Raw genomic sequence first — 9,639 nt, forward strand, 5'->3', positions numbered from 1 at the left:
GCGGCTGATGACAGACTTGCTCAAAGGGCTAGAAGGGACTGTTGTCGTGATGGATGATATCCTGGTTTACGGGTCCACAAAAGAGGAGCATGACCGCCATCTCGACGCGGTGTTGCGGACAGTTAAGGCGTCCGGTCTCAAGCTCAACAGAGCCAAATGTCACTTTGGGAAGACTGAACTGCAGTTCTTTGGACACATCATTAGTGCGGATGGTGTTAAGCCTGATGAGAGCAAAGTGGAGGCTATCGCTCAGATGTCCAGCCCCTCCAATGTGGAGCAGCTGCGGCAGGTGCTCGGACTGGTTAACTACGTTGGAAAGTTCCTGCCAGGCCTGTCTACAGTGTTGCATCCTCTCACTAACCTGCTCAGAAAAGAGACTGCGTGGGTTTGGGGTGAGCCTCAGGAGCAAGCATTTAATCAAGCAAAAACAATGCTTATGACCGCACCAGCCCTTTGTTATTATGACGGCAACAAACCAACAGTGGTCAGTGCTGATGCCAGCAGCTATGGCCTTGGTGCTGCCCTGTTGCAAGACCACGATGGAGAGCTGCGGCCAGTTGCCTTTTCCTCGCGCACTCTCACTGATGCGGAGAAGAGGTATTCGCAGATCGAAAAGGAGTGTCTGGCATCCGTTTGGGCCTGTGAACGTTTCGCCCGCTACATCCAAGGTATGGGCTCTGTCCGTTTACAAACTGACCACAAGCCACTAGTGCCATTGATCAACTCATACGATCTGGACAAAACTCCACTACGATGTCAGAGACTGCTTATGCGCCTCATGCGGCTGCTTATGCGCCTCATGCGGTTCAATGTCACTGCTGAACATGTTCCCGGTAAGCAGCTGGTAGTCGCAGATACACTCTCCAGACATCCACTGAAAGACAGTTACGTGCCTGAAACAGAAACGCAAGTAAAGGCTTATGTGAACACTATGGTGGCTAGCAAACCAATCAAGTCACCTAAGCTCGAGGAGATTCGCAGAGTCACACAAAGCGACGCTGAACTTCAAAAAGTGATCACATTCATCAGAAAGGGGTGGCCTCGCAGAATAGCGGCGGGCTCACCACTGTGTGGATACTATGCAGCCAGAAGTCACTTATCAGAGTCGGACAGCCTGGTCCTATACCATGACCGTATAGTAGTTCCAGCAGTACTCAGAGCTGGGGTCCTGGACCAACTGCACGAAGGTCACCAGGGCCTAACCAAATGTCGGGAGCGAGCCAAATTGACAGTTTGGTGGCCAAAGATCGGAGCACAGATCACAAACAAAGTGAAATTATGTGACTTTTGCAGAGAGCACAAACCTACACAAAGACGTGAACCACTGGTAACCACTCCCCTGCCCAGTGGCCCATGGCAAAGGATAGCTGTTGACCTGTTCGAGTTAGAGGGTAAGAATTTTCTTGTCGCCGTCGATTACTTCTCTAGAGACATTGAGATTGCTTCCCTCACCACCATTACCAGCAAGCAGGTTATTAATAAGCTCAAGCACATTTTTGTGAGATGGGGCATCCCGCTAGAACTGGTCAGCGACAACGGGACACAGTTCACATCGGCAGAGTTCCAGGATTTCAAACGGAGTTATGGTTTCACTCACATCACCTCCAGCCCACACTATCCACAGTCTAACGGAGCAGCAGAAAGGGCTGTTCAGACTGCCAAGTACATCCTCAAACAGCCGGACCCCTGTTTGGCCCTTATGGGTTATCGCTCTACACCAATCGCTGCGACAGGTGAAAGTCCAGCACTGCTCATGACTGGTAGACAAATTCGTACTACTGTTCCGGTCCTAGAAAAGACATTGCTCCCACGTCCATTCAACCCGGATCAAGTCTACATGAAGGACGCCACAGCGAAAAGTTCATACAGATTCTACTACAACCGCAGTCATTCGGCACGCGCGCTCCCAGAACTTCACTCTGGTCAGGCTGTTAAAGTGAAGCTCGATGGGGAGAAGGGATGGACAACACCTGCCAGGGTCATCAGTAAGTCCAAGGAGCCGAGATCCTACTTAGTGGAGATGGCCAATGGGAATGTGACCCGTCGGAACAGACGTCACCTCCAGACTGTTCCTGAGACCGAACCTCCTGCGGAACAGCAAGAGGCTCAGTCAAGAGAGTCTCAGCAGGACAGCGGTTCCCCACCAACGGATGTGACGGCGCCGCCGGAATCACCTGTGAGCCAGTTACCAGCAGGCCCTTCCTCAGGGTCTCCCCTTCCACCATCTACTCCTGTGAGAAGAACCTCCAGGGGCCGTGAGATAAGAATGCCTCTTAGGCTGCGAGACTGATGACGTTCAAAAGGGCAGAATAATCCCTTACAGGACTGAGGGCAGTCTACCCCTGTGATGTCCTGCACCGTTCTGAGATTATTTGCTAAGCATGGGAAAAGAAATGTTTGAAAAACAAAGTTAACATGGTTGTTGCATTTATTTTGTTATATTGTTTAAGGAAATTTAAGATTTGATTAATATTGCAAAATGCAGATGTTGGGTTTGGTAAGTGCATCTTGACATTGCTAACTTCTAAAAGGGGGAGATGTTGTGAGATTGCATTTGTCCATGTTAGGCTACCGTAGTTGGGGAATTGCGGATATAGTTGTTTGCGCAGTTCATGCTATTCTGTAAGCTGAATAAAAATGCACCTTTAATGAAGATCACGACCCGCGTCTTACTTCATATCATGACATGTCTGTAACCCTGGTTCCCTAAGAGGGAACGAGACGCCGCGTCGCCCACCATACTCCCTGCATGCATGTGATCGACTTGCTTCGGCCTATCAGAACCTTCACCTCTTTGTCTGGTCTCATCCCTACGTGATCTCACAGACCATCCAAACAGTCTGATTAGGCCCAAACTCGAGGAACCATGTGTCCACTAAAGAGCAGATGAGACAGATCCCCAACTCTCTAGACCGATGCCAGAACCAGCAGAACCAGTCTATAAACTCATCAACTGTGTTCAGAGATGATCACGGCTCTATTCTGGTCAAACTGTGAGTCATGTTTCCCAGACCTCAACAGTGAGATCACAGCTATAAAAACACTACGGAAATCACGTAAAGAGCACAGTCCACAGACACCTCGCTGTAAAGAGAAATCTAGTATTCCTTTCTTAAAGTTAAACTAAACTAAAATAATCGTTAATGGAACCCAACATATTTTATTACAGTTCCCATCCCTAATCATTAATAATATTCAGAGGCTACTTAGAGAGATCGAACAATAAACGAACCCGCTTCAGTCTAAGGGAGAGGCGCTACACGTGTATATGTTAAAGTATCATCAACCATGTAACACACATTTTGGCGCTGTCACACTCCTGACAATATGAGTGTGTAAATCATGTATATTTATTGACACAGTGAAGTGTCTTTACATGTGTGTTAAACATGTCTGAGAAGGGCAACACACATCTGCTCTGAACACACGAGAGCATTACTGATAGTTTCACTTCCTTATTTGAGCAGTTTCCTGCATGCGTTCAATTCTAGAAATAAAATCATGAAATTATTTCCCACTATCCATGACTCCTGAATTAAAACAATTTTTATAGTATTTAAAAGTCATTATTAGCATCAGTTCCAGTTTCTACTCATAGATTATAATGTGTTGTTTACTCTGAGGAAAACAGATCTGACCCAGCCTCCTTTATCAACACTACAAATGATCTGGAAGATAGATCTGGGATGTATTTCTCAAGCACCACTGATTTAACTTCCGGCTCCCTGAACTCCTGACTACTGTCTCAATGATGTTCTCCATCTACATGTCATCATCAGAAACATGGTTTCTCCATCACTGTTCTCATCTAGATACTGGAGTGCCTCAGGGCTCAGTGCTGGGACCGCTTCTCTTCTCCATCTACATGTCATCACTAGTGTCTGTCATTCAGAAACATGGTCTTTAGCTATAGAGACGCACGTCACTCCTCTCCTCATGAACTTGCACTGGTTTCACAGTGCTGCACACACACATATTTCATCAACACTTGAGCCTTTAATACTCACACTTCCTCTTCTATATTACCATACATTACGAGCTCATGAAGGGGAACATCTCAGGAAAGGAGACATATTAAACACAACTGCAGAGGTTTATTAAGAATATTAGTAGCAATCATTCAACATGAAAAACAGATGAGGAATCAATAATACAATAATCCTCAGATCATCTCCATCACACAGAACAGAGAGACGATTATACAGTCTGAGTCTGTCCATTACTGTATTTAATATTATATTTACAGCAGTTTACAGATGAAGCTCAAGAACATGACTGTAGGCAAATATCCATAGAAATGAAAAGAAATCCTAATAAAAGTATTATTGAGATAAAAAAGTGTTTGCTATTGTAAATATTGCTGCAGATTGTGAACTCATCAGTGTTTTACTGTAATATTGTGGGCATCTCTATTTCCTCCGGGGGCTTCGAGTCCTTCCTCCCTGCAAAATAAAAGCATTGCCTGACCTCTGGTGTGTGTTTATCATGATTGCAGATGTTCAGATCAGACGAGTGTGAATCTTCAGAGTGTGTGCGGCTCAAACTCACCAGCTCTTCTTGCACAGATGATCTGAAGAAGAATCACAGTAGGAGCAGCAAACACTGCCATCTCAACAATACTCACAATCACTGCAGGAAACATGAGAGGAAGAAGAAGAGAAACTGGACATGACTGAAGTCAAGGGTCTTCATCTATCAACAGTTATTGATGAAGCATTTACAGACGGACTGATAGTGTAATGTTAGAAAGCTGTCCGTCTAAATCAACGTGTCGTACCTCTGTATAATAATCCAGCAGTTCCTGATGCCGGATCACCTGTGGAGATCACGTGTGTTAGTTCAGGTCAACACACACTTCTACATGCCAAACTTGTTTCTGAGCTCATTATGAGTGTAAGACTTATTTGTTGTGTTGACTTTTACATGTGTGTGTTGTGATAATGTTGTGACTGGACTAGCAGTATTTCTGTGTGTTTGGTGTCTCTACAGTGAATGCGCTGCATGGATGAGCTCAACATCTCGTCTTCATCTGATGCTTTCTGGGAGAATCGAGTGAAAGAACCGGAGTGTTTCATCAACACACGACTCTCACTGTTTATACTGAACATGTCATGGAATATGCATAAGTACGCTAATTACACACACCACACGAGTCCATGAAATGAAGCTAACACAACTCAATGTGCCAATGGTCCTGTACAATATGAGCATCATATTTTAACTGTGATCATCACATTACATAAAGAGTGAACAGTTGGACTGTGACTTCACTGCAGTTCATTAGTTTGAAGCAACGCTTTGAGTTCCTCTTCTGTGAGAGTCAAAGAAGCTTTTGTTCCCTCAGTTTGTTCTGGTTCAGTGATACTGATAGACCTCAGTGTTCCTGACATCATGAGGCTCTTCTAAAGGCCAATTTATACTTCTGCGTAGGGTGTGCGCAGTAGGTACGGGCAGCTCTTCAAAAATGTAACTACACGTCGCGACGACGCGGACCGCAAGATCGGTGATTGGTCGGCTTGGTAGCATCGCATTTCCTCCTACGCATTTCCGCACGTACCTTCTCACGCATTTCCACCACTGTCTATGATTTCCACACGTACCATCTCCTCCGACATCTTCTCTCATTTCTGCCTTTCAGTTTTAGTAATTTCACTAAAGTGAACTGTTTTTCCACTTCAAAAAACTCCAACTCCAACATGATCAGCTCTCTTTCAGTCGCTATTGCTTGTAGTAACCTAGCCGCATGGAATCTAAACACAGTGGAACATTAAAACCCTCCGCCGCCAACTAGCGTTTCGGAGCAGTACTGCAGAGCAACCAAGACCTGAACGCAGAAGTATAAATGCTCACAACGGCGTCGCCTACGTGCGTAGCCAACGCCGTACATTACGGCGTACCCTCGACGCAGAAGTATAAATTGGCCTTAACACTGTTTCCTCACCTGAATACTTGACAGTGTATCTGACTGACGTCTGGACTTGATTTCTCTGAGTAAGCTGACATCTCCACTCTCTGTTGTCATCTTCATCCAGGAGTGTTGTAGTCAGAGTGATGATACAGCGACGTGATGATGATGATGATGATGATGATGATGATGATATCTGATATCTGGAGTCTGTCTTCAGATCAACACCAGCCTGATTCACCCACAACAGCTCAACTCCCCCAGAATGAACCCGATCATCACAGGAGAGTCTAGAATATAAATACAACTGACAGGAGAGAGTCACAGAGCGGCCTGGACTGATCTCAGTCTGTGAGGATGAAGATGATGATGATGATGATGAAGACACTGAAACTGAACACAAGACACAAATCACAGACTCTTCAATCATCATCTGAGTTTAAAGGGAGAATCTGCTCTTTTTATATTGAACACATAATCATAAACTTACCATGAAGAAGATTCAGAAAAACATCAGAATCAGATCCTTGTTGTTCTCCGTTCACATATTGTTGGCAGCTGTATAATCCATAATCTTCTTCTGTGACGTTCTTGATGTTCAGAGAGCAGTCAGACTCCAGACTCAGTCTCTCATGTCTCTCTGTGTCTTTATTCTTTATCCCTCCTGTAATCAGTTCAACTACTGAATATATGTTGTAGTAGATCCATGATGTTGATTTGCAGTCAGAAAGAGTTTTATTACAGGACAGAGAGACATCTACACCAGAACTGATGAACACATGATCATCTCCACTGGTTCCTGAAACACAGTATATCTCAGTGATCATGATGATATAAACGGAAGTATTAAATCATGATATTTGTCCTCTCGACTGCATCTGAGAGTGTTAAAGCTCTGTTGTAAAGCTGCCCAGTTTCGGCTGAGTTTCGATTGCTCTTTGAGTTGTAAGCAGTGGCGTAGGCAGAAATTTTATTTTGGGTGGGCAGTGAAAATGTGAGTGGGCCTAAAAACAAGGGTGCCGCCATCTTTAGAATATTGTCTTTGAACTTCCGTTTTTGCGGTCGCTCTTTATATCTCTATGGCATTACTGTCCAGGACTAATTAGCTTTTGAAGTAGATTTACTTAATGTAAAGTTAACGAAAGTTATCATGGGGATTGTAATGTTTAAAGCAGATGTCTTAACAAATGTCAGTAGACTAGGAAGATTTTAAAACGAGCCATTCATTCATAAATAGGCAAGATCACTGTGAAAATAAAGACCGGAAGACAAAAGACAACGAGCGCAGCGCTGAAAAGGGGCGGGGCTACATAAGGTCTATAGTTTTTCATAGAAAAAAAAAATGTATTCAATAATAATTAACCTTAGACAGTAGAAACATTAATAGACAAACAACTGCAAAAACAGTTACAACTTTATATTCGGCAAATAATCATGTTCAACCAACAGAGCTCGATAAAGGCTGGAAAAACCAGTGTAGACAATAACTTGTCTATTTTTATTCAGGCTAGTGCAGTGCAGTGCAAAGACAGTTCCCCGAAAATAAATATTGATGTCCATAGACGTTGGAACAGGTCCCCCCCCCCCCTCCCGGGGAATATCCCAGGGGAATATGCCGCAGCATGCCTACCATAGGGAGGACTTAAGAATACACATATGGCCCCGTAGGGTCGCATACGGAAGATACTGGAGTGACCAACCCGTAGGGTGGCTAGAATCTTAACTCCAGGGTGGCAAGGTGGCTTGCCGAGGGAAGACACACGCTCAGAGAGGCTTACAGTGGAAAATACACATGTGGAGGTTACTAGCAGGAACCATGCACACGGAGGCACCTAGCCGACGTCCAGGCAACAGACACTGGCACCAGCATCAACAGTGCTGGAGGACTCAGGGCTTCAACGGAAGGCTCAGCTGAGGAAATATCGCACTTATCCAGTCCGTGGAGTGGAGTGGCGAGCAAGCAAAGACACCTGAGCGGGTCCAGTACTGGCCGGTTGAGCAAGTACAAGAGAGGACACCGGCTCCACTCGAAGATTATAGAATCTAGTGAATGTGTTAGGTGTCGCCCAGCCTGCAGATGTCTGCTAGCGAGCCGCCATGCGCTAAAGCCCCAGAGTAGGCCACACTCCGGGTGGAGTGGGCCGTCACACCAAGGGGGCACGGTCGACCTTGCTGCTGGTAAGCCAAAGCGATGGTGTCCACTATCCAGTGAGACAGCCGCTGCTTTGAGAGAGCTCTTCCCTTCTGGCTCCCCCCATAACAGACAAAGAGCTGGTCTGAGGTCCTGAAACACTGCGTTCTGTCCACGTAAGCCCGGAGGGCGCGTACTGGACAGAGCAGTGCCAAGGCTGGGTCTGTCTCCTCCAGGGGCAGCGCTTGCAGGTTCACCACCTGGTCCCGGAAGGGAGTGGTGGGAACCTTGGGCACATATCCAGGCCGGGGTCTCAGGATCACGTGAGAGTACGCCGGCCCGAATTCCTGGCATGCTTCGTCAACGGAGAATGCATGCAGGTCCCCTACCCTCTTGATGGAGGCCAGTGCAACCAGGAGCGCTGTCTTCATTGACAGGAACTTAACCTCAACTGATTGCAGAGGCTTAAAGGGAGGCCTCTGCAGGGCATTCAAGACCACCGAGAGGTCTGAAGAGGGTACGAGAGGAGGGCGAGGAGGATTCAGTCTCCTCGCTCCCCTCAGGAACCTGATGATCAGATCGTGCTTCCCCAACGACTTACCTTCTACTGCATCATGAAATGCGGCAATTGCAGCCACATAAACTTTCAGGGTGGAGGGAGACAGCCTTCGCTCCAATCCTTCTTGCAGGAAGGAAAGCACGACACTGATCGAGCATCTCCGGGGGTCTTCTCGGCGAGAAGAGCACAAGTTGATGAAGAGGTTCCACTTCAATGCATAGACGTGTCTCGTGGACGACGCTCTATCGGAAGTGATGGTAGCCGCCACCACAGGTGGCAGGGTACTCAAACCTGCCTCGTCCCATCCAGGAGCCACACGTGTAGCCTCCAGAGCTCAGGACGAGGGTGCCACAGGGTGCCCCGTCTCTGAAAGAGGATGTCCTTCCTCAGAGCGATAGGCCAAGGAGGTGCTGTCGCGAGGAGTACCAGTTCGCAGAACCAGGTCTTGGTGGGCCAATATGGGGCTACCAGCAAGACCTGCTCATCGTCCTCCATGATCTTGCACAGAGAACGTGCGAGAAGGCTCACTGGGGGAAACGCATACTTGTGTGGGCCCGTGGACACAGTGTTTTTACAGTCCTGTCTGTCCTACAGAATAACTTCTACGGCTGGGATAAAGCTTGTTATACCATGGTCTGGGTGAATACTCGATTCTGATTGGCTGCAGGGTGTCCGTTAAAAAGTGATAGAGGACACCTAGTAAAGTAGTTCTGGTGAAACTGCCTGTTTACCATTCGAAATGAATAAATAAATGCGCTGCCCACAACAGCTGTGAGTAACCATAGCAACAGGCAGTCAAAGTATCCGTCAACAATTTGCTCTATCAAAACAAACATCTAACGTTATTCTGCTAAGAACCAATCATATGCCATAGACATAATATCCTGTGTTCTTATTGGCCATGTCACATGTCAGTAACACGATATAGCACTGGAGAGTTCAGAGTTCAGTATGCATCCAGCGAGATAAGAGTGAGCACTTTGCCTGTGTGATTTTGAGTTAATAAATCCTCATGATAAAACGAATTGAGCGTGCACCTCCTTC

At 46.3% G+C, this 9,639-nt stretch overlaps 1 long non-coding RNA gene and 1 pseudogene across 1 annotated transcript; both read right to left on the reverse strand.

Moving 5' to 3' along the window:
* Positions 1 to 4,074: 4,074 nt before the first annotated feature.
* On the reverse strand, positions 4,075 to 4,846 carry LOC120468273 (uncharacterized). The gene is made up of 3 exons (XR_016155314.1): positions 4,778 to 4,846; positions 4,549 to 4,629; positions 4,075 to 4,442 (listed from the first exon to the last, which is right to left on the reverse strand). It is a non-coding gene; the product is annotated as an uncharacterized LOC120468273 (long non-coding RNA).
* A 421-nt stretch (positions 4,847 to 5,267) lies between these two features.
* LOC148981811 (uncharacterized) lies at positions 5,268 to 6,732 on the reverse strand (annotated as a pseudogene).
* Between the last annotated feature and the right edge of the window lie 2,907 nt (positions 6,733 to 9,639).

The sequence above is a fragment of the Pimephales promelas genome, chromosome 3 (assembly GCF_988280905.1).
Source record: "Pimephales promelas chromosome 3, fPimPro1.hap1.1, whole genome shotgun sequence".
NCBI classification, from domain to species: Eukaryota; Metazoa; Chordata; class Actinopteri; order Cypriniformes; family Leuciscidae; genus Pimephales; species Pimephales promelas.